Source organism: Cherax quadricarinatus, chromosome 80, assembly GCF_038502225.1.
Source record: "Cherax quadricarinatus isolate ZL_2023a chromosome 80, ASM3850222v1, whole genome shotgun sequence".
In the NCBI taxonomy this organism is placed as follows: Eukaryota; Metazoa; Arthropoda; class Malacostraca; order Decapoda; family Parastacidae; genus Cherax; species Cherax quadricarinatus.
The window spans coordinates 7,094,859-7,118,907 of record NC_091371.1 but is presented as its reverse complement, the minus strand read 5'-3'; the positions used below and the strand labels follow the sequence as shown (position 1 = coordinate 7,118,907).

Genomic DNA, 24,049 nt, shown 5'->3' with positions numbered 1-24,049 from the left:
AGTCTGGTGACAGTTCTGTTAACGTTACGAAGTTTCTGTCCTTACGGACGAGAGAAATACTCTTGACACCAGATGTACAGTAATCTAGACAACTTTGTTCAACTTGCTAAGTTGTAATTCATGCATATATGACTGATGCTATCAACTAGTGTGAATCTCTGATGATAGGTTTCCAGATACAGGCTTGCTGGACCTGGGAGATAGAAGAAATTAATTTAGCCTGTTAAAAACTAGATCTTGTGCCACGTAATACTCTGGTCAAAGAAGGTATGGTTATGGGAACCTTTCAACCAGTATGGTTTGTTATACACCATAACAAACAATAGAATTGTTAGAAAACACTTTGTCAGTTTAAGATAAGTGTAACAGTGAAAACCACAAAAAGTGAAATATGAAAGCAGTCATAAAGTGAAAATCAAACAAACAACGAAATACGATCAGTTTACCACAAGTTGAGAATGTTGACTAAAATCTCTTATTCAACTCACGCACTCACATAGGTAATTAAAAATTGCTTATTACATCCACCCACGCTCAGTTGTATTAATTAAACGTGATAATTTCGGCCAAGTTCTCTGGCTAGTAACATATTAGTATTTCTGGCTCAACCGTAAGACCGAGAACAGTCATAATTACGTCGATATAACACAAAATAATGTTTTCCCCCGCTGTCCAACACTCCGAGAAGTGTCACAACAACGTTATTAATAGCATAACACCTGCAGCCTTATTCTTATACTGATAATAACACAATTTTAGTCCTCTACGTTGGTGTGTTGTGAGATCACAGTTTCCTGCGTTGGTGTGTTGTGAGATCAGTTTCCTGCGTTAGTGTGTTGTGAGATCAGTTTCCTGCGTTGGTGTGTTGTGAGATCAGTTTCCTGCGTTGGTGTGTTGTGAGGTCACAGTTTCCTGCGTTGGTGTGTTGTGAGGTCACAGTTTCCTGCGTTGGTGTGTTGTGAGGTCACAGTTGCCTGAGTTGGTGTGTTGTGAGGTCACAGTTGCCTGAGTTGGTGTGTTGTGAGGTCACAGTTTCCTGCGTTGGTGTGTTGTGAGGTCACAGTTTCCTGCGTTGGTGTATTGTGAGGTCACAGTTTCCTGCGTTGGTGTGTTGTGAGGTCACAGTTTCCTGCGTTGGTGTATTGTGAGGTCACAGTTTCCTGCGTTGGTGTATTGTGAGGTCACAGTTTCCAGGAGGTAACCCTATTGTTGAAGACATTTACTTTACCACCAAGTCATATGACCTTAACCACCAAGTCATGTGACCTTAACCACCAAGTCATGTGACCTTAACCACCAAGTCATGTGACCTTAACCACCAAGTCATGTGACCTTAACCACCAAGCCATGTGACCTTAACCACCAAGTCATGTGACCTTAACCACCAAGCCATGTGACCTTAACCACCAAGCCATGTGACCTTAACCACCAAGTCATGTGACCTTAACCAGGTCATGTGACCTTAACCACCAGGTCATGTGACCTTAACCATCAGGTCATGTGACCGTAGCCACCAGGTCATGTGATCTTGACTAGGTACGCCATGTGGTTGACCTCCTTTACCAGGTCATGTCGCTGACCTTCACTACCAGGTCATGTGCTAGACCCAAAATATCAACATCTGAGTTAATTACTTCTTTTGGCTCTAATAACACGAACTGAAAACTTCTCTGTTGATTAGAGGGCCGCTGGGTGGCGTGATGGTAATATAGGGTGTGGTGAAGTGTGTTAGTTTACAGGAGTGTGGTGGAGCGCAGTTTAGTTTACAGGAGTGTGGTGGAGCGCAGTTTAGTTTACAGGAGTGTGGTGGAGCGCAGTTTAGTTTACAGGAGTGTGGTGGAGCGCAGTTTAGTTTACAGGAGTGTGGTGGAGTGGGGTTGAGGTGTTGCTTGATACTGTGAAGGAGTGTGTTGGGATAGAAGAGCTTATGGTGAAGAGACAAGGTTGTTTAAAAATAGGTTAGATAAATACATTAGTGGGTGTCGGTGGGTGTGAGTTGGACCTGACTAGCTTGTGCTGATGGGTTTGATGCCGTGCGCCTTCCTTAAGTGGATATGGCCTGCCCTGATTAGGCTTGGGCAGGTGGGTGACGTGGACCTGCCTCGCATGGGCCAGTAGGCCTGCTGCAGTGTTCTTTCTTTCTTATGTTCTTAAACGTTTTGCATACTGATAGTATTACTACATTTTTCTTTGCCTCGTGAATATGTAAGATGGCATGTAAAACTTATCAAACTTTCCTTACATTCAATATATACTTAGCTTTCCTGTGTATTTCTTAATTCTCAAGCATTTCCATTCCTGTTAAGACTTAGTAGTCTAAGACCAGACGCCAGGAATATCCACTGAGCAATTCTCAGATGTTTACGTAGGAAGACCGTGACAAGACCTCATAAAGACCTTACCCAAGGACTTACAAGTATACCAAAAGGTCCCCACAGACAGCACACAAAAACTCGGCCAGACTTCCCCAGATGTTGGACAAATGCACCGAGAACAGCACACACTCGCAGACGCCTATGCTGGTAAAACATAGACGTCTGAGGCCATGTTTGTCCGTCCTGAGTAAATCTTCATTCATAACTTATTTTTCCTTCCCAGAAGTTGTGTGTGTGTGTGTGTGCGTGTACTCACCTGGTTGTGGTTGCAGGTGTCGAATCACAGCTCTTGGCCCCGCCTCTTCACTGGTCGCTACTGATCACTCTTCCAGCTCCATGAGCTTTATCATGCCTCTTCTTCAAGCTATGCGTGAATCCTGCCTCCACTACACCACTTACCAAACTATTCCAGTTCCTGACTATGTGACTGAAGAAATACTTCTTAACATCCCTGTGATTCATCTGGTCTTCAACTTCCAACTGTGGCCCCTTGTTGCTGTGTGCCATCTCTGGAACATCCTGTCTCTGTCCACCTTGTCGATTCCTCTGATTTATATGTGTCGTTATCATATCCCCCCTATCTCCCCTGTCCTCCAGTGTCGTCAGGTCGATTTTCCTTAACCTCTCCTCGTAGGACATGTCCCTTAGCTCCGGAACTAGTCTTGCTGCAAACCTTTGCACTTTCTCTAGTTTCCTTACGTGCTTGGCTAGGTGTAGGCTCCAAACTGGTGCTGCATACTCCAATATGGGCCTAACGTACACGGTGTATAGGGTCCTGAACGATTCCTTATGTAGTTGTCGGAATGCTGTTCTTACGTTTGCTAGGCGCCCATATGCTGCAGCAGTTATTTGGTTGATGTGCGCCTCAGATGTGCCCGGTACTCGCCTAATTGTACTCGCCTAATTGTGGTTGCAGGGGTCGAGACTCAGCTCCTGGCCCCACCTCTTCACCGATCGCTACTAGGTCCTCTCTGCTTCCAGAGCCCTGTCATACCTCGTCATTTAGCTATGTATGGTTCCTGCCTCCACTACATCACTTGCTAGGCTATTCCACTCCCTAACGACTCTGACTGAAGAAATACTTCCTAACATCCCTGTGACTCGTTTGAGTCTTCAGCTTCCAATTGTGACCCCTTGTTTCTGTGTCCCCTCTCTGGAACATCCTGTCTCTGTCCACCTTATCTATTCCACGCAGTATTTTGTAAGTCGTTATCATGTCTCATCTGACCCTCCTGTCCTCCAGTGTCGTCAGTGCGATTTCCCTCAACTTTTCATCGTAGGACATTTCCCTGAGCTCCGGAACTAGCATTGTTGCAAACCTTTGTACTTTCTCTAACCTCTTGACGTGCTTGACCAGGTGTAGGTTCCAAACTGGTGCTGCATACTCCAGTATGGGCCTGATGTACACAGTGTACAGTGCCTTGAACGATTCCTTACTAAGGTATCGGAACGCTATTCTCAGTTTGCCAAGCGCCCATATGCTGCAGCAGTTATCTGGTTGATGTGTGTGTGTGTGTGTGTGTGTGTGTGTGTGTGTGTGTGTGTGTGTGTGTGTGTGTGTGTACTCACCTAGTTGAGGTTGCAGGGGTCGAGTCCGAGCTCCTGGCGTGTGTGTGTGTGTGTACTCACCTAGTTGAGGTTGCAGGGGTCGAGTCCGAGCTCCTGGCGTGTGTGTGTGTGTGTGTGTGTGTGTGTGTGTGTGTATGTGTATGTATTTGCGTGTTGGAGAAGATTCTTTGAGTATGAATCTTTGAACTCCTTCATATTAAAAAGTTTACCGCGAGAGAGAGAGAGAGAGAGACAGACAGAGACAGACAAACAGAAAATATAATAAATGACTCTTATTGAGAGAGACACACCAGTACATCCTGCTACAGTGAAAGCAAAAAAAAAGTATTGGTATTGATGGTCAGAGTACTCGTGGTAGATGAAGTATGATCAACACATGCCTTCACTAGCGTGTTCCGGTACATTGCAACTCAATTCCAGGCAACCTATTTCCAGGAAGAAATTGACTCTATCCTGCTTGTTACCAAGGGATTATATGAAGCAGGAGAGCGGCAGCAGTTGCAGCGAGGCGGTAGTAGTGGCTTGGTAGCAATAGGGCGGCGGCGGCAGCGGCGGCGGCAGCGGCGGCGGCAGCGGCGGCGGCAGCGGCGGCGGCAGCGGCGGCGGCAGCGGCGGCGGCAGCGGCGGCAGCGGCGGCAGCGGCGGCAGCGGCGGCGGCAGCAGCAGCTGCTGCTGCTGCTGCTGCTGCTGCGCTCACCACAATGCACATCAGCCATCAAAACTTAAGCCATGCAACACTCGTATTTTCCACAAGCTTTTGAAGGAATTAGACTAATGGTGATATAAACCTTAACAAACAACTTCTAAATCTCTTATGTATAATGCAACTTTCTGCCTGTGCAAAACATAGTAAAGGATATATTTTCAGCATACATTACGTGCTGATATACTGTACTAGTAATTCCAAGGAGAAGCATATATTTGTTAATATACTATTCGGAGCTTATATTAGCCGTGTTTGCCTTATAATCAAACGAACAATGAATACAAAAGATTGTGGCTAAAAATATTCACTGAACAGATTAAATTCGCTTGTTTTTGTTTCCGTAAACATAGCTAGAAATTGGATTACATTGCATCATGCGTTCTCACCAAACACACACAACTAAAGAGGAAAGCAACAGAACTTGAAGAAAAAATTCAATCCAATCATTGTATAATTTAAGTTAGGTTAGGTTAGGTAAGGTTCGTCAGGAAACAGGACAAATGTTTCCTGACGCGGGTCTTAGTCAGATGATGACCCGCCTTTGGAGCTTTTGGTCATCTGACCGAGGCCTTCCGCTGGCTTACCGGTCCACCCCTTTAAAAATTATGGTCATTTATAACCATTATTATATAATAATTTAAGTAGAATTGTACTGATGTTTTTATTTTCTTAATAAGCATATATGGGCATTTCAACGAGGCGACGGACCAATACGCTTTGTGCCTCTGCTTCTGACCTGTGGCATTGCTTTATTAACTTTATAAAGCCTCTTGTAGAGGAAACTCGCACTTATAAAGTTCTTTTGCCGTATAAGTAATCTTTCCACCTGAATTATTGATGGTTTATAGGGCCACTGACAGCTAACGCCGTACTGAACCACTTTGATGTTTAAGGGGCGAGTGGGATACAGTAAGAGTACAGTAAGGAAATGATATACAAAGAAAGTGACAGACACTATGTGGTCTGCATGACTCCTGTAGATGAACCTTCAGTGCCCCGTGGCCTGGTGGCTAAAGCTCTCGCTTCACATGGCGAGGGCCCGGGTTCGATTCCTGGCGAGGGTAGAAACATTGGACGTGTTTCTTTACACCGGTTGTCTATGTTCACCCATCAGTATAATAGCTACCTGGGTGTTAGTGGACTGGTATGGGTCGCATCCTGGGACAAAACTGATCTACTTTGCCCGAAATGCTCAGCATAACAAGCGGCTTTCTATATAGTAGTATGTCATTGATGTCAGCTATGGCCTGTATACCTTGTACATGTACTTGTAGAAATAATATTATTATGTGCAGATTTTTTTTTTAGAGTTCTAGGAGCGTCTTATAAGGTAATTGCTATATTATACTAATCAAATTTAGGAATAACTGCTCAATAAAATATTTTTTCGGAACAGTAATAAGGAAAACAAACTTAAGTTATTCATATATGGCTCTGGTAATTCTATCTCAAAAAGTTTTGGCATAGAAGAACAATATATTCCAAATGTTAAATACGATTGCTTACAACTATAACACAGCAGAATTCCCTTCTCACCTTTCATCCGGACTCTCTCAATGACTTTTTTACAACAACTGACTTCACAAATACTGATACCTTCAGCCCTTTCTACCTCAATCTCTTGCTACCCTCTACCCCCGTACTATCCCCTGCCCCGCTGTTTTCTGTAACCTACTGATCATCCCTCCCCCCTTCTTCCGCCCAATACCCTCGCTTCCTTCCCTACCCTGCAGCGCTGTATAGCCCTTGTGGCTTAGCGCTTCTTTTTTATTATAATAATATTAACACAGCAGAAGAGTGTTTCCAAAATCCAAATACAATCTAAAAGCGTTGTCAAGGATAACTTTGCTAACCCAGTATACGTAACACCTTCCAGACAGACGTTTCCATTTCGACTTCTCAGAAGGGAAGTAATTACCGTTATATCAGGAGCTTGAGGCAAGTTATGACAAGTACCTAACAGTGCTAAACAAGATAGTACCACGTTGCCACCCTTGCCATTAGTGACGGTCTCGCACAACCCTGCCAGGGGAAGCAAGGTGGTGCCTCGGGCAGTAGGTCACACACATCCCTGCCAGGGGAAGCAAGGTGGTGCCTCGGACAGTAGGTCACACACATCCCTGCCAGGGGAAGCAAGGTGGTGCCTCGGGCAGTAGGTCACACACATCCCTGCCAGGGGAAGCAAGGTGGTGCCTCGGACAGTAGGTCACACACATCCCTGCCAGGGGAAGCAAGGTGGTGCCTCGGGCAGTAGGTCACACACATCCCTGCCAGGGGAAGCAAGGTGGTGCCTCGGGCAGTAGGTCACACACATCCCTGCCAGGGGAAGCAAGGTGGTGCCTCGGACAGTAGGTCACACACATCCCTGCCAGGGGAAGCAAGGTGGTGTCCCGGGCAGTAGGTCACACACATCCCTGCCAGGGGAAGCAAGGTGGTGCCTCGGGCAGTAGGTCACACACATCCCTGCCAGGGGAAGCAAGGTGGTGTCCCGGGCAGTAGGTCACACACATCCCTGCCAGGGGAAGCAAGGTGGTGTCCCGGGCAGTAGGTCACACACATCCCTGCCAGGGGAAGCAAGGTGGTGTCCCGGGCAGTAGGTCACACACATCCCTGCCAGGGGAAGCAAGGTGGTGCCTCGGACAGTAGGTCACACACATCCCTGCCAGGGGAAGCAAGGTGGTGCCTTGGGCAGTAGGTCACACATCCCTGCCAGGGGAAGCAAGGTGGTGCCTCGGACAGTAGGTCACACACATCCCTGCCAGGGGAAGCAAGGTGGTGCCTCGGGCAGTAGGTCACACACATCCCTGCCAGGGGAAGCAAGGTGGTGCCTCGGGCAGTAGGTCACACACATCCCTGCCAGGGGAAGCAAGGTGGTGCCTCGGACAGTAGGTCACACACATCCCTGCCAGGGGAAGCAAGGTGGTGCCTCGGGCAGTAGGTCACACACATCCCTGCCAGGGGAAGCAAGGTGGTGCCTCGGGCAGTAGGTCACACACATCCCTGCCAGGGGAAGCAAGGTGGTGCCACGGGCAGTAGGTCACACACATCCCTGCCAGGGGAAGCAAGGTGGTGTCCCGGGCAGTAGGTCACACACATCCCTGCCAGGGGAAGCAAGGTGGTGTCCCGGGCAGTAGGTCACACACATCCCTGCCAGGGGAAGCAAGGTGGTGCCTCGGACAGTAGGTCACACACATCCCTGCCAGGGGAAGCAAGGTGGTGCCTTGGGCAGTAGGTCACACATCCCTGCCAGGGGAAGCAAGGTGGTGCCTCGGACAGTAGGTCACACACATCCCTGCCAGGGGAAGCAAGGTGGTGTCCCGGGCAGTAGGTCACACACATCCCTGCCAGGGGAAGCAAGGTGGTGCCTCGGGCAGTAGGTCACACACATCCCTGCCAGGGGAAGCAAGGTGGTGCCTCGGGCAGTAGGTCACGCACATCCCTGCCAGGGGAAGCAAGGTGGTGCCTCGGACAGTAGGTCACACACATCCCTGCCAGGGGAAGCAAGGTGGTGTCCCGGGCAGTAGGTCACACACATCCCTGCCAGGGGAAGCAAGGTGGTGCCTCGGGCAGTAGGTCACACACATCCCTGCCAGGGGAAGCAAGGTGGTGCCTCGGACAGTAGGTCACACACATCCCTGCCAGGGGAAGCAAGGTGGTGCCTCGGGCAGTAGGTCACACATCCCTGCCAGGGGAAGCAAGGTGGTGCCTCGGACAGTAGGTCACACACATCCCTGCCAGGGGAAGCAAGGTGGTGTCCCGGGCAGTAGGTCACACACATCCCTGCCAGGGGAAGCAAGGTGGTGTCCCGGGCAGTAGGTCACACACATCCCTGCCAGGGGAAGCAAGGTGGTGCCTCGGGCAGTAGGTCACACACATCCCTGCCAGGGGAAGCAAGGTGGTGCCTCGGGCAGTAGGTCACACACATCCCTGCCAGGGGAAGCAAGGTGGTGCCTCGGGCAGTAGGTCACACACATCCCTGCCAGGGGAAGCAAGGTGGTGCCTCGGGCAGTAGGTCACACACATCCCTGCCAGGGGAAGCAAGGTGGTGCCCGTGTCAACAGGGCCGCTACATCTCCTGGTATTACCAAGATTAGCTCACTAGCGCCATCTTAATCACATTACTAAGATGATAATTTTTCTTTCCTCATTTCCCCTCTCCTTTTCAACCTCACTACTTGCCTTTTACTCTCTGGTTAGGCTTTACTATATAATTTATCATGTATTTCTCTCGTCCCCTCTTTGTGCTTTCGCACTTTCTAGTTAGGTTTTACCTTTAACTTATTGGTCTACTCTGCTCCATTTTTATCTTTATTGCATCTTAATTTTTAATGATTTTGTTTCTTTAATTTATTCACCATTTTCTCCCCTCTCGCTCTCTCTCTCTCTCTCTCTCTCTCTCTCTCTCTCTCGATGAGCTTTACTTAAGTGCAGTCGGGTTGAGTTCTGCGTGAAATCATGTCATTCTGGGGTAAAAAATAGATACATTCTGAAGTGTTCCCTTGAAACACTTAAAGTATGACCCATGCTGCAGCAGGTAATGCTACATAAGTAAATTTAAAGTATTGTTCCCGAAGAAGAAACTGTAGAGACCAGAACCCTCTCGGTCGGATAAAAATATTACAAAGAATAAAAAGGCACAATACTGTGACTGGAAGAGTACAGAAGAACCAGCACACAGGAGAAAGAAACTTGATACGTTTTGGTTCGACTTGCATCATTAACTAGTCACACATAGGCCGAAGCCGGACCGAAAAGTTGTCATAAGCTTCTTTCTCCTATGTGCGGGTTATTTGTGTATTAAAACGTACTTCTAAACTCAACGAACCAAACATTCAGTGTGAGAAATCAACATCATAGCTCTGAAAAATTTGGTAAACACAGTTGAAGTGAAGCTAAATTCCTGGATGAATTTCATCTATTATCTATTCTAGCTTCAGATTTGCAGATAGTATGTTTCAATACCACAGACGGGCTTCAACAGAATTTCCCTTTATAATTCCAACCTTATCTTGCCTGCCTTTTCCATGAAAGAAGACCTTCCAGGAAGACATAGTGGGTTATAAACTCTCAGATGTTTACCTCTACCATTACAAAACTGACAACGCCACTACCACCATCACCACTGCCACTAGTACTACTATCATTACCACCACTACCACCATCACCACTGCCACTAGCACTAATATCATTACCACCACTAAAATTGGCCCCGTTGTTACAAATACCATTATTAACTCTGCCAAAATTACCATTGCCAGAACTATCACCCTTTTGCAAGGAAGTCGAGGCTTAATGACCCTCATTAATGATCCAAATTACCAGGGACCATTAGGTACAGCACTTCTATATTATTTCATTATTCCTGCATTACGCCACTCTGCGTCATCGTTATAAAAAACAACCGGAGAGTTATTTATCCAGGATGATCCAAGAAAGACAAGCAATTTGACATTGTGGTTCTTTGGAGTTTCCAAGGATGGGACCAACAGTAGGAGACTAACGTCAAGCAGAGCAGGCAAGAATAGCATAATTAATTTAACACACCAGCTGTATCCCACCGAGGCAGGATGACCAAGGAAAATAATAGAGGAAAAACATTCACCATCGCTCTCATTCAATTTGTGTCTTGCCTGACGCGAGCCTGTACATCGTCACTCATCCTTCCAGAGTGCAGTCACTATACTTCCCACCTTCAGAACTTAAATCTCACTAACCGGTTTCTCTGACTCGCTTTGTGTTACCTTAAAATTATATCTCGTTTATACTTCGTACCTTATTTATTTACACATATCTTAACGAACTTAAAAGACCCGGGTTAACCTAGACGGTAGTGTCCGTCTGTCAATTTACGGATGACGGTTCGAGTCCCTCTTCCACCCTTTGGTTTATTCATATATCTTTATGGTTAAGAGGGACTGAAGAGTCAAGTGATCCCTGGCCTTGCTGGACACTGAGAGTTCTGAGTCACCGTTTGTTTGACAACGTTGCCATTTCTTTCTCTGATTTTTCCTCTTTGATTTTTCCAATCTTATCATTTTACCTTGTCTTCTGCTTTCCCCCTTCTCTCCCTCTATCGGCATCTGCATGTGAGAGCCACCACCCTCTTGACACTATCCCCTCCTCTTGAGAATATTCTCTTGCATTCCTCTCGAGTACCTCTTCAGCTGCTGTCCGCCCTAGTACAGTCATATTTCATTTTCTCGTGTGCCTCTCCGTTTGTGCCGTCTTTGATCCTCTTCCATATTTTTACTTTTCTCCCCTGCTATGTTCCCACCCCTTCTAGCCTTTCACTTCTCTCCCATCCCTTTCTCTTCTCATCCGTTACAAACAATTCTCAAACAAAAGAAAGAGTTTCCACAATCCACTTTTTTCTTACCATGTGAGACAACATCAGAGGCGTGTTGCGCCCTGGGAATGTACATCTTGCAGAGGTATGATGAGGCTCTCTCTCTCTCTCTCTCTCTCTCTCTCTCTCTCAATGTTTCTTCAGGAGCTAGGCATTTGTGCAAATATAAAAGCAAGGAGCAAACAATTCCATTATCGCAGTGCTCATTATTAGGCATATATTTAAGGAAATGCAACGTACAAATAAGGTGCGGGGAAAAGTTTCAGATATCTGTCAACCCCAGCTTTCACTCGAGTATTTTACTGTGTTTCTCAACCGTACATGCCCGAAAATGTTCCAAATGATCGTTGGTGTAAAGAATAGGCGAGGATGAAACTGCTAGTGGTTACCGATTGTGATACATTAGATGTTTCCTGGGTGTCCTGGCTGAAGGCCCATGTAAGAAATATTAAGAACACTAATCTTGAACCTAACAGCAAGAACGCCCACCTGTCTCCTGTGTTAAAAAGGCGTAGCAAAAGGAAATCGTTATTAATACGACATTTCACCTATATGAGGCTTAATCAAGCATCGTGTAGGTGAATATATGTGTGTCTTTTTTTTAACTACTAGTTGGCTATGCCAGTGTTCAATAGCTGTGGTAAAGATTTTGTTCAATTAACAGGTTCAACCAGACCTGATCATCGTTTGAAATGCGAGCCTTGTCCGGATACGAATGTATTGTGGAGATGCTGTCCATTAGTGATACACACCCATGGCAAAAGTTACCTCTCCTTTTCCTTCATTATGTAGGAGTCTCTCTGTAGCCTGGTCCTCACCCTCATGGTAGTCTTCTCGCAGGCTGGTCCTCACCCTCATGGTAGTCTTCTCGCAGCCTGGTCCTCACCCTCACGGTAGTCTCCTAGCAGCCTGGTCCTCACCCTCACGGTAGTCTCCTAGCAGCCTGGTCCTCACCCTCACGGTAGTCTCCTAGCAGCCTGGTCCTCACCCTCACGGTAGTCTCCTAGCAGCCTGGTCCTCACCCTCACGGTAGTCTCCTAGCAGCCTAATCCTCACTCTTGTGGTAGTCTTTATGCAAGCTGGTCCTTACTCTTATTGTAGTTTCTCGGGTCTTCTACAGTTGAGCTACTCTCATGAATTTTGATAAATTACTCTCCTTCATTAAGTACTATGTTGTAATCACATGTTGTGTCTATTGTTCAAGTGTCAGTTTGTGGAGTACGTTATACCACCAGCCTGCGGCATCTCTCAGCTGTATTTCTCAGCAGCATCCCCTCAGCTGCATCTCTAAACTACATCTAATAGTTTCTTGCAACCCCAACTCATAGCTGCATATTTCTAAGCTGCATATCTCAGCTTCCTGCAGCAGTAACAGTGATGTAATATTTCCAGAAATATAGTTATAATCTAATTGTATAATTACATTGGGCATAACCGAATATTAGTTTAATTTCAAATTAGGTGATTAATAACTAATGCTGAAGATTAGATGACTGGAGGCTACACAGTACTGCAGTGTGTCGGTCCTGATGGACCTCTGGTAGTGTGTACACCATGTTGTTTTCTCCTCAAACACCTTTACTCAGATTTTAATTAATTTTCTTTTATATAGAGGCAGGTATGGGTGTAATGACGCAATATGTAGAATAAGAGTTCATTGGGTCTATGGTCAATGTTATACTGAGGGATAAATTTTATAGTCATGATTTCATAAGTCTCTATACACAGTGTAAGTGTCAGGGGCCCGAGACTGTTCAACTGCCTCCCAGCATACATAAGGGGGATTACCAATAGACCCCTGGCAGTCTTCAAGCTGGCACTGGACAAGCACCTAAAGTCGGTTCCTGACCAGCCGAGCTGTGGCTCGTACGTTGGTTTGCGTGCAGCCAGCAGTAACAGCCTGGTTGATCAGGCTCTGATCCACCAGGAGGCCTGGTCACAGACCGGGCCGCGGGGGCGTTGACCCCCGGAACTCTCTCCAGGTAAACACAGAGATGCATCATTTAAATATTGCTTTGCATTTTGTGTCTTTATGTCCATGAATTTTTTTACATTCTAGAATATTAATACACTAGAGAAGGAAATATAATTCTCATTGGTTAGATTTCTGATAATTGCTAATGAAATTTATTGCATAATCAACAAAGTCAAATGCAAAATAAGGAGAACCACGAAATCTGGGTAAAGCTTAGAGTAAAAAAAACAAAACAGAAAATTAATAAAAGTGAAATAATGGGGCATATATAATAGGAAATTGTTCTAACTTTGAACTTTGACTCTATGAGTAAACTCGCATCTCTGAAATGGAAAACAAGGCAACTCCAGTGTCACTCAGCGTGTATTCTGTTAAACCATACCCCCGGCCGGGATTGAACCCGCGGTCATAGAGTCTCAAAACTCCAGCCCGTCGTTCCATACCCCCGGCCGGGATTGAACCCGCGGTCATATGACCGCGGGTTCAATCCCGGCCGGGGGTATGGTTTATTTGCAATCGTGTCATTACGATTTCTTAAGTCGTGTATTCTGTTACATTGTCAAGATTTTTCTCTTCTAAACTTCAGCGTCAGACAGCAACATGGACCGTACACACTAAGGCTATAAACATGCTAACCTGAAGTGGGTTTCCTTAGTTCATTCGTCGTTTCGTTTGTTCGTTAGTAGGGCATTCACTCGCCTGTCAGTTTATTCATTTGATTGTTTTTTGTTTAACCGTCCGTTCGTCTCACTATCTCTGTCTCTCTCTCTCTCTCTCTCTCTCTCTCTCTCTCTCTGTCTCTGTCTCTCTCTGTCTCTCTCTCTCTCTCTCTCTCTCTCTCTCTCTCTCTCTCTCTCTCTCTCTCTCTCTGTCTCTGTCTCTGTCTCTCTGTCTCTGTCTCTGTCTCTCTCTGTCTCTGTCTCTCTCTGTCTCTGTCTCTCTCTGTCTCTGTCTCTGTCTCTCTCTGTCTGTCTCTGTCTCTGTCTCTCTCTCTGTCTCTCTCTCTCTCTCTCTCTCTCTCTCTCTCTCTCTCTCTCTCCTTAAAGAAACTGTTGGGCAAGCACTTTGCAAATATCGGATTCAACTAAACGCATTGCGGAGGCTTGCCTAAGAACACAGACCCTTTCTTCCCCAGGGATGGTCGTGGTGGGTGAAGAACAGTCGGGTATTTTGCTGTGGTCCCTGAAACCCTGAGGTTAAACCTTGCACGACCCTTGACGGCAGTTGGACCTAGAACAGTTGAAGTAATGATAGGACCCACCAAGGTAGGGTGACCCAATCAAGAAAAAAACTTTCAGTGTTATTTAATCAGTTTGTTTCCTGAAGTGCGCCACATCACAGTTCAGATGCCCTCCAAACCACAACATCCCCATCCCTCCTTCAGAGTGCAGGCACTGTACTACCTACCTCCAGGACTCAAATCCAGCTAACCCGATTCCCTGATATTCTTCATAAATGTTACCTTGCTCACACTTCAACAGCACCGCCTCCTAATCACCAACCCCGAATTATATTGCTTAATATTCAAACCACACATTGCCCTCAGACATATCTCTACTTTCTTCAGCCTCCTCCCTACAGCACTCAAAACTCATGTTTCACACCCATAAAAGAGTGTTGGTACATTCTCCTCTTTGCTTCCATGGATAAGGGTCTTTGTCACAGATGCCTCAATATGTCGCCCACCTGTTTTCTCTTAGTATATTCTATGGTTCACCTCATCTTTCCCAGAACCACCTGCTGACAAGTTGCGCTCACAAATAACCTGAACATATTTACTTCTCCATTCTCTCTAATTTAATATCCAGTCTCTCATTGTTTATATTTTTTGACTCATCGATTCACCACCTTGCTCTTTCCTAAGTTTACTGTTAACTTCCTTCTTTACATTCCCTTCCAAATTCATTTACCAGTCTTTGTAACTTCTCCGAATCTCCCAAAAGAACCGTGTAATCAGCAAAAAGCAACTGTGGCAACTCCCACTCCGTTCCAGATTCACTATCTTTCAATCCCACACAATATTAACTGTGGCAATAGTATTTGTAGTATTAGTGTGAGTGTTTTTCAAAGCATCACAGAATTCTTAATAGTATTTTTAAAAACGAAGAGTAGTAGGAGTGAGTGGAGAGAATCTTCTGTTATAGTATCCATCTCTCTAGAGCTATGAAAAATTAAATGAATTTTGTCCACGGAAATGTTTTTTTTTTTATAGTAAAACGAGTAATGAAAAAGTGGAAACAGAGATGAGTGTCACGTTCTTCGAAAGACAGAGCAAATGAAATAATTATTTAAGAAAATCAATGAATAATGTTAGGAATAACAAAGCATTAATAAAAGTGGTGGAACTCAGCTGTAGGAAATTATTATTTAAGAAATTTTACAAAATTTAAACAACGAATTAATGGCAGTGGACATTTAAATATAAACAAAAGAAAACAAATGAGCTCCGTTTATTAAAATATGTAAATATTGGAAGGTATAACTGGAGAGTCATGAAGAAACATTGAGCAAGCGAAAGAGGGAATAAATATGGAAAGGAGTAAGAGGAGAGCAATGTAATGTGAGCGAAGGAGAGGAAGAACAGGGTAGTTATCTATCTCAACGACCACAAACGCCTGTCACCTCTGTTAATTAACTTTCCCTGAAATTAAGGTGACGGACAAGCCTCACGCATACCTGGTAAAACTTTTAGTAAAGTGTTTTCCGCTGACAAACCATATTTTCAGCAGAATGTTTGCCTACAATTACAAATTCGTGTCCTTCAGAAATTATTAATAAAGATATAAACAGAAATTGGGTTGGCCAAATGGGAACAAAAAAGTGGTGGTAAACTAATTAGGTGAAAACATTACACCAAGCCAGCGTGAAGGAAGATTAGCTGAGCCAAGTTTGTGTTGGGAAAGGTCTGCTGCTGTCTGGCCGCTGAGGAGTGGGAAGTGAGGGTGGACTTAGCTGATCCTTGGTCACTGGCAATGAATGGGGTCGGGGAATTGAGTGGTGGTGGGGACTGAGTGGAGACTGGCAACCGGACTGGGGTCACTGGTATTCTTTAGTCATGAGAAGAATGGGAAGCAGAAAGATAATGAAATTTTAGAAAAAAATAGTAATTCTCCTAGTATGTCAATATGTTGCGATGCTTTTTGTAAGCCCTGCGTCTTTGGTAACTTAAATGAGATCCTTGGAAAATAAACACATTCTTGATAACTGTAATACATTTCTACATTATTGCCAGGAAGGAGACTCGAAGCTACATTGCCAAGGCTGATCTCGGGCCGTTTGGGGCAAGGAAATCAACCCTACAGTGTTTTTGAGAAAAGTCGTAGGGGAATTGCCAATAAACCCTTGGTTGCCTTCAAGAGAGAGCTGGACAGATACCTAAAGTCAGTGCCGGATCAGCCGGGCTGTGGCTCGTACGTTGGACTGCGTGCGGCCAGCAGTAACAGCCTGGTTGATCGGGCCCTGATCCATCGGGAGGCCTGGTCATGGACCGGGCCGCGGGGGCGTTGATCCAAGGAATAACCTCCAGGTAACCTCCAGGTATATGCGATGTCTAATCAATGTCATATACTTTCTCCTCACACAACTTTTGCCCTCACTAACCATCGACCTACCTTCACTCCCTCACTAACCCTCGGCCTCCATTCACTCCCTCACTAACCCTCGGCCTCCATTCACTCCCTCACTAACCCTCACCCCACTTATTCCTCACCAACCCTCTCCTTACGCCCACTTTCTCTCACCCTTGCTCCCAAGCAAGGGTAAGTCCCATTATCCCTACAGGGTTAACTCTCTCTCTCTTCCTCTTCCCTATAGAAAGATGATAAAAATACAGCTGCCAAAAGCGGCAAAAGACTTTGTGAATACATTAGTCAGATTTTATGCAACATTTCCCATATTATTCTCTATCCTTATCTCACCTTGATTTACATTAATACCAGGTCGCTGTGAGAGAGATGAAGAACGTAAAAAGGGAGAGCTGAAGGAAGGAAAGTGTAGAGTCTGAAAATGAATAGCAGTAAGTAGAGTAAATGAAGGGAGAGAAAGAAAGCTAAAGCAGGGAAGGAGACAGAACATGATAAGGTGGAATACAAGATTCTACAACTCGACTGACAAATCTCCTCCCTGTTTCCATTACTGACCCTCTCCCATATGTGACAGTGTCTACTACTACTACTGCGTTGTTCCACTTCTTTCACTGATTCCACTATAAAAGCCCCCTTCTCATGTCAAGGTACTATTCTGATAAAGCCTCTGATGGGCGAAACGTCTCTTACTCAAGATATGCAGGTTCTGAGCATACGGTTACCTTAATAATAATAATAATAATAAATATATCTTTATTTACTGCAAGTACATGTACAAGGTATACAGGCCTAGCTGACATCAATGACATACTACTATATAGAAAGCCCATTGTTATGCAAAGCATTTCGGGCAAATTAGGCCAGTTTTGTCCCAGGATGCAACCCACGCCAGTCGACTAACAGCCAGGTACCCATTTTATTGATGGGTGAACATAGACAACCGGTGTTAGGAAACACGTCCAATGTTTCTTCCCCTTTGCCGGAAATCGAACCTTAATTAAACCACGCTTCTCTCACTGTTACACCGCTTTCCTTCTAATTGAATTCTCTCTCTATTGCCTTAGAATGCATGGCAGTAATACTAGTCTGCAGTTCAGTACTTCCTGTCTACCTCCTTTCTTAACTGTTAAAAACATAAGAAAGAAGGAACACTGTAGCAGGCCTACTGGCCGATGCGGAGCAGGTCCATGTCAACCCCCGGCTTAGACCAATGGCCCACCCAGTCAGGTCACCTCCACTTAAGGAAGTAGCTCGGCATCTGACCGAGTAGCACCAGCTAGTCAGGTCCAACTCTCACCCACCCACACCCACTCATATGTTTATCTAACCTATTTTTAAAACTACACAACGTATTTGCTTCTAAACTTGGGAGTTTGTTCCACTCATCCACAACTTTATTACCAAACCAGTGCTTTCCTATATCCTTCCTGAATCTGAATTTTTCTAGCTTAAAACCATTGCTGCGAGTCCTGTCCAGGCTAGATATTTTTAGCACCCTATTTACATCCCCTTTATTCATTCCTGTTTTCCATTTATACACCTCGATCATATCCCCCCTAATTCTATGCCTTCGAGAGAGTGCAGATTCAGGGCCCTCAGTCTATCCTCATAGGGAATATTTCTGATACATGGGATCATCTTTGTCATCCTCCTCTGTACGTTTTCCAGTGCATTTATATCCATTCTGTAATACGGTGACCAGAACTGTACAGCATAATCTAAATGAGGCCTAACCAAGGATGCATAGAGTTGAAGAACAACCTGAGGATTTCTATCATTTATGCTTCTTGATATGAAGCCAAGGATTCTGTTAGCTTTATTACGAACGCTTAAGCACTGTTGACACTCCATTTGTCCTGTACCAGTAGACTTAGTGTAGTGGTTTAGCTAGTGGTTCAGATAATGCTTCAGACTTGGTGTAGAGTTTAGCAAGTGGTTCAGATATTTCTGCTTCCGTGTCACAAAATCCTTGTAACGTTTTGTAAGGTCTCATTGCCTTCAGTATATTTAGCTTAATAAAAAAATCTGTTTCGCTGTTGTGTGGTGTCTTGCATTCATTGGTGTAATCTTTCTCTTGACTCTCTGATACTTTCCCCTTTTCTACTAGGATCTTTGTTTTATGTCGTTTGTTAAACTCATTACATCTTTCCTTGTAATTTCCCATTAGTTCTGCTCCTCTCTTCTTCAGTCTTGTTACCTGGTCTTCTGTTATCTTTCTTCTGGTGTAACCGTGAAGCAGCTTTACTTCAGACTTGACTTCTGCTGTTATGTCATTCTTAGACTGTCGCTTAGCTCCTGGCCCCGCATCTTCGCTGGTCGCTACTAGGTCCACTTCTCCCTGCTCCTAGAGCTTTATCGTATCTCTTCTTAAAGCTATGTATGGATCCTGTGTTTGTGTGTGTGTGTGTGTGTGTGTGTGTGTGTGTGTGTGTGTGTGTGTTCGCGTGGTGTGTGTGTGTGTGTGTGTGTGTGTGTGTGTGTATTAGTTACCATTTTGCCCTAGGCACATGTCGATCAGACACTTGGCCTGTTGCATATGTATGTATGTGTGTGTGTGTGTATTAGTTACCATTTTGCCCTAGGCACATGTCGATCAGACACTTGGCCTGTTGCATATGTATGTATGTGTGTGTGTGTGTGTACACCAATTTATTCAGCTGTAGCTGTGTTTGAATTTTCCATGTTTTTTCTTTGACAATCTTCTTTCCAGTTACTACGATTACATATACAAATATTAGCACCAGGTAGGCAGTAGCAATTAGGGTAATGTCACTGAAACACGCCAGTCTTGTGTGTGTGTGGGCGGTTGTGTTGGGGGATGGGGTGCGCGTGGGCGGGTGTGCGCTAAAACCGACGAGTTGAACAAGTGTGTCCAGAAGTGTTTTGAAGTTATCCCTGATTAGTGATTCTTGTGGGCTAATTCTTTATATATGGAACCTGAAAAGTTGGGAAGAGTATCCCTTGAAACGTAGGGAAAGGATTCTCGAAAACTAGAAGAATGCACGTCTGTAAGTGGTACTGGGGACGTGTGTCTTTGTGAAGATAATGAAGATTGGGGATAGCTTGTTTTTGCACAGTGAAATCTGGAGTTGGGGGTGACAGTGATTATTAGGGAAAGGTGAGTGATGGTTAAGTGATAGAACGGTAACTGATAAGTGGGAATGAGGGATCCATGACAAGCAGGGTGAAACTTCTTGAGAATTAGAGAACAGTTATTATAGGAACGGAGAGAGTGGCTTTCTTTGTAATTAATATTTTGTAATATGTAAACCACACATTGTAAGCTTTGCAAGAAAATAAATATTTTCATTTTCACTTTTAAGTACTCACTGAGCAATGGAAAGTTTAAATATAAAACAGGTCCTAAGTGAGTGCTGACATATGTCTCCCAAAGTTCGGAAGCGTGGGTTTTAGTAGTGGGGTGAGAAGTGGTATTTCAAGTTGGTGTTTTAGGAGGGAAAGTGCACGTGTAGTCTGGTCTTAAAGACCAGGAAGATGTGGGGGAGAGAGGAGAAGTGGTCCTTGAAGAGCAGAAAGAAGTGGTCCTTGAAGAGCGGGAAGAAGTGGTTCTGGAAGAGCAGGAAGAAGTTGTCCTTGAAGAGAGGTGGAGCGGAAAAGAGTAATTCCTTGAGAAGAAAGGTTAATATATTTTTTTAGTAAGAAAGCATAGCCACCGAAGTGTGGTTACCGAAGTGTGGTTGCTGAAGCGTGGTTACCGAAGCGTGGTAACCGAAGCGTGGTAACCGAAGCGTGGTCACCGAGCAGTGGTCACCGAGCAGTGGTCGCTCTGGAAAGGTCGTTGAGGAGTGACAATATGAGCAGAGTAAAGCTGTTCTTTATAACAGACCATTGATTGTAATAAAGTTGGTAGAATTACCGACAATATGTAAAGTAAAAGGACACAAGTGCAACTAATGTGACATTTATTATGGCAACGTTTCGCTCTCCAGGAGCTTTATCAAGCCATTAAAATGTAATGGCTTGATAAAGCTCCTGGAGAGCGAAACGTTGCCACAATAAATGTCACATTAGTTGCACTTGTGTCCTTTTACTTTACAACAGACCATTGAACAGGAGCGGTCTATAATGAGTGAGAGTTCAGAAATAAAGTGATCCTTGAAAAATAGTGTTGGAGGAGTGGGCTTTGAGAAGTTATCTTTCGTTAGGAAGCAGAAGTGGCACTTCAAGAGTGGGGATGCGTGCTTCTTCAGTGATTGTGGAGGAATGATCAGCGAAGAGTGTGTAGGAAGAGTACTTGAAAAGTGAAAAAGATCGGACACAAAGAATTGGAAAAGAGTTTTAAAGTTTGCCGAAGGTGTGAAATCGAGAAGAGAATCATTCTGATGGAGTGAAGGTGATTAATTCTTAAGGAATGTGAAGGAGTGGTACTTATGTAGCTGAAGATGGGACAGTAATCTGAAGAAGTCCTTAGGGAGTGAGGATGTGGGACTTTTTTTGAAAGTAGAGAACAGTAGTGTTTTACGAGAAAAGTTCTTGAAGAGTGAGGTGCAATTCTTTTTAAATTTATAGAGAACTGATCCTTTTGGAAGTCAAGAATTTTTACTTTATTTTTTAAGTGGTCTTCGAGGATAAGAGTGGGTCTCTTATCATCTACATCTTATGACCTATCACTACTGCTTCACGTCTTGCGCGCGCACACACACACACACACACACACACACACACACACACACACACACACACACACACACACACACACACACACACACACACACACACACACACACACACAGGTCAGACTGAATTAAAATGGCCAAGATGAATGAACACAGGTAGAGCTGAAGCCATAGATGAGGCATAGGGATGAAAAACAGCAATGATGTAAAAGCATTCAAGGAGGTGGGGCCAGGAGCCTAGCCTTAATTCTCTCACACTGTGAGTGCTGACACTCTTCTCCACATTAAGCCTCAAACGCCTTGGTTTCTTTTATAATTCTTTTTTCCTGCCACTCATCAAGAGCCGCCCTCCTCATCAGCCCGGGGTGTCAACCTCGCTCTTCTTCTTCTTGTCTTCTTAGCCGTAATTAACGCAGGGATCATCGACACCTTTAAAACACTGTCCACGCGTGAAACTAATGAGATCTCATCATTCACCTCTTCCTCTTTAGCTACTGACCCCACAAGGCTCAATCTGTCTTCATTACCCACTGGGCTAAGGCAGACACATGATGCCTGGTGGAGTTTTACGGATATTATTTTCGCTGTTTTAAACATATGAGCCTCAGGATCTTTCTTGGGCCACACCTGATTATTTTTTATTCCCCAGGTATTGTAGGACCATTAAGAGCTTAGCGCTTCCTCGTAAATATAACATTAATATTCGCCAAGGATCGAGAATTAGATTCATAGGATGTTTTAAACTATTTTGTGGCTTATCTTTATTTCGGTATGTGTGGAGGCCGTAAAGTTCTCTTGTGGCTGAGGTAATTACGGTGAGAGAGGGAAGCTCTGTCGTCCAACGCCGATAATCACACAGCTGGAAGCAACGTGACGTTGACGGATGGGGTGGAGCACGCTACCACCCACTGGACCATGTTCCTTACCAACCACCCTCCCTTGGTCCACATAACTACCCCATGGTCCACACTACCACCCACTGGACCATATTCCTTACCAACCTCCCTCCCTTGGTCCATATAACTACCACTTGGTCCACGCTATTACTCACTGGTCCACTCAACCACTCGCTAGTCCACACTACCGTCCACCATCAGACAGATGGCTGATGAATAAGAGCCTTTTGACGAAGAGCAACTAATCTGATCGAGGAATAATTGCAATACCTTAGTTACTTTTATTCTTACATCAATGAACTCTTTAACATTCAAACATAATTTTTAAAGAATCTTGTCACTTTATCTTTTAGAAAGTTGTAGCTTATATATGTGTGTGTGTGTGTGTGTGTGTGTGTGTGTGTGTGTGTGTGTGTGTAATCAATAACAACATTGCGACTAGCCAAGGACTCGAACCCATGCTGCTTTGGCCTGTCTCATGGTGGGCGAAAACTCATGACGCCTTAATCCACGGGACCACAAAAATTCGTAAGAGTAGCGCATCCAGCGGAACTGGATATTGTACTCGCTACCCAAGGACATACGTTGGTATGGATGGCTCTAGGCTAATTTCATTCTATTCCCTGTTTGGTGTACTAGTACAATGAGCAATTGTAATAGTACAACAAGTGTATATATATATGGAACTTTAAGATTCAGTAGTGAACAGTTGGTATTTTACATGACCTTAGGTAACCTAGAGAGAACTTCAGGTAGCTGTATCTGAAACTGAAGAAACTTAATGTAATTTCAGCCTATCTAAAGATAACTTAGAGGGCTGTATTTCCATTAGAAGAAACCTCAAGTAAATTTAACTAACTCGGAAAACTTCAGGTGACTATTACATGTAAAGCCAAACATACACATGATCGTATTATCTAAAAAAAAAATAATAAACGTAGGTGACAAACTAGATGAAATGTCAGCTGACTGTTAAATAAATCTTCGTTCGACGTTGCTTTTCTCGTGTTCTTACAATGATATAAATCGTTTTGCAATGATTTTCATGTTGCATAATGCTCATTACGATGTTTACAAGAACACAAAAAATCATTACCTGTTGACTTACACACTGACCTGTACATACTGACCTGCTCATCCACCTATATACTAACGTACACACCAATCTATACACTCACATACACAACGATTTACACAAATGTTTTCACTCCGTGTTTCTCCAAAACTGGTGGCTGTATAGTCCTTGTTGCTTAGCGCTTCTTTTTTTATTATAATAATAATAATCCAAAACTGGTGAAAAGTAGTTTTGGGTAAAATACAATGTTTTTCATAAATGCCTTTCAATTGGTATCGCAATAAATTAATCCAATTAGACGGCGCTGCAGGCACACTTAATTGGCAGTTACTGCCCCTCGCAAATCACCTCATAGTAAGGCACAGTGGGGGAGAGGGGACGAGGGAAGTTTGATGGGGAGGAGGGAAGAGGAAGTTTGATGGGGAGGAGGGAAGAGGAAGTTTGATGGGGAGGAGGGAAGAGGAAGTTTGATGGGGAGGAGGGAAGAGGAAGTTTGATGGGGAAGGGATATATATTACTTCAATAATTCAATGTTTCTTTCATATTCATACCAGATTAAGAAGGCTAGGAGAAAGGGTAGAAAGTGAAGATGGATGGGTAAGAGAAGAGGAAGGGACGAAAGAATGGAAGGAGGAGTTAAAGGAATGAGAGGAGGGATTAAAAGACTGGAAAAAGTGGTAAGAGAATGAGATGAAAGGTACGAGAAGGGGTTAGGGGAGAAGAAACTCTGAGAAAGAGGTATCCTCGCCCCATTCACATACCCAGAAATATCAATTGCGACCAGTTTCTACACTTGGTGTCTCGTTTATCACCGAGGGCAGATCTCTGAATAGTAGAGAGGCTGGTGAAGTGCTGGCTAGAGGGCTGGTGAAGTGGTGGCTAGAGG

General features: G+C 44.5%; 1 protein-coding gene across 1 annotated transcript in view; it reads left to right on the top strand.

The window, feature by feature from the left end:
- The window catches only part of LOC128703478 (uncharacterized), a 398,312-nt gene that overhangs the window by 174,669 nt on the left and 199,594 nt on the right, over positions 1 to 24,049 (top strand). The window lies entirely within an intron of this gene.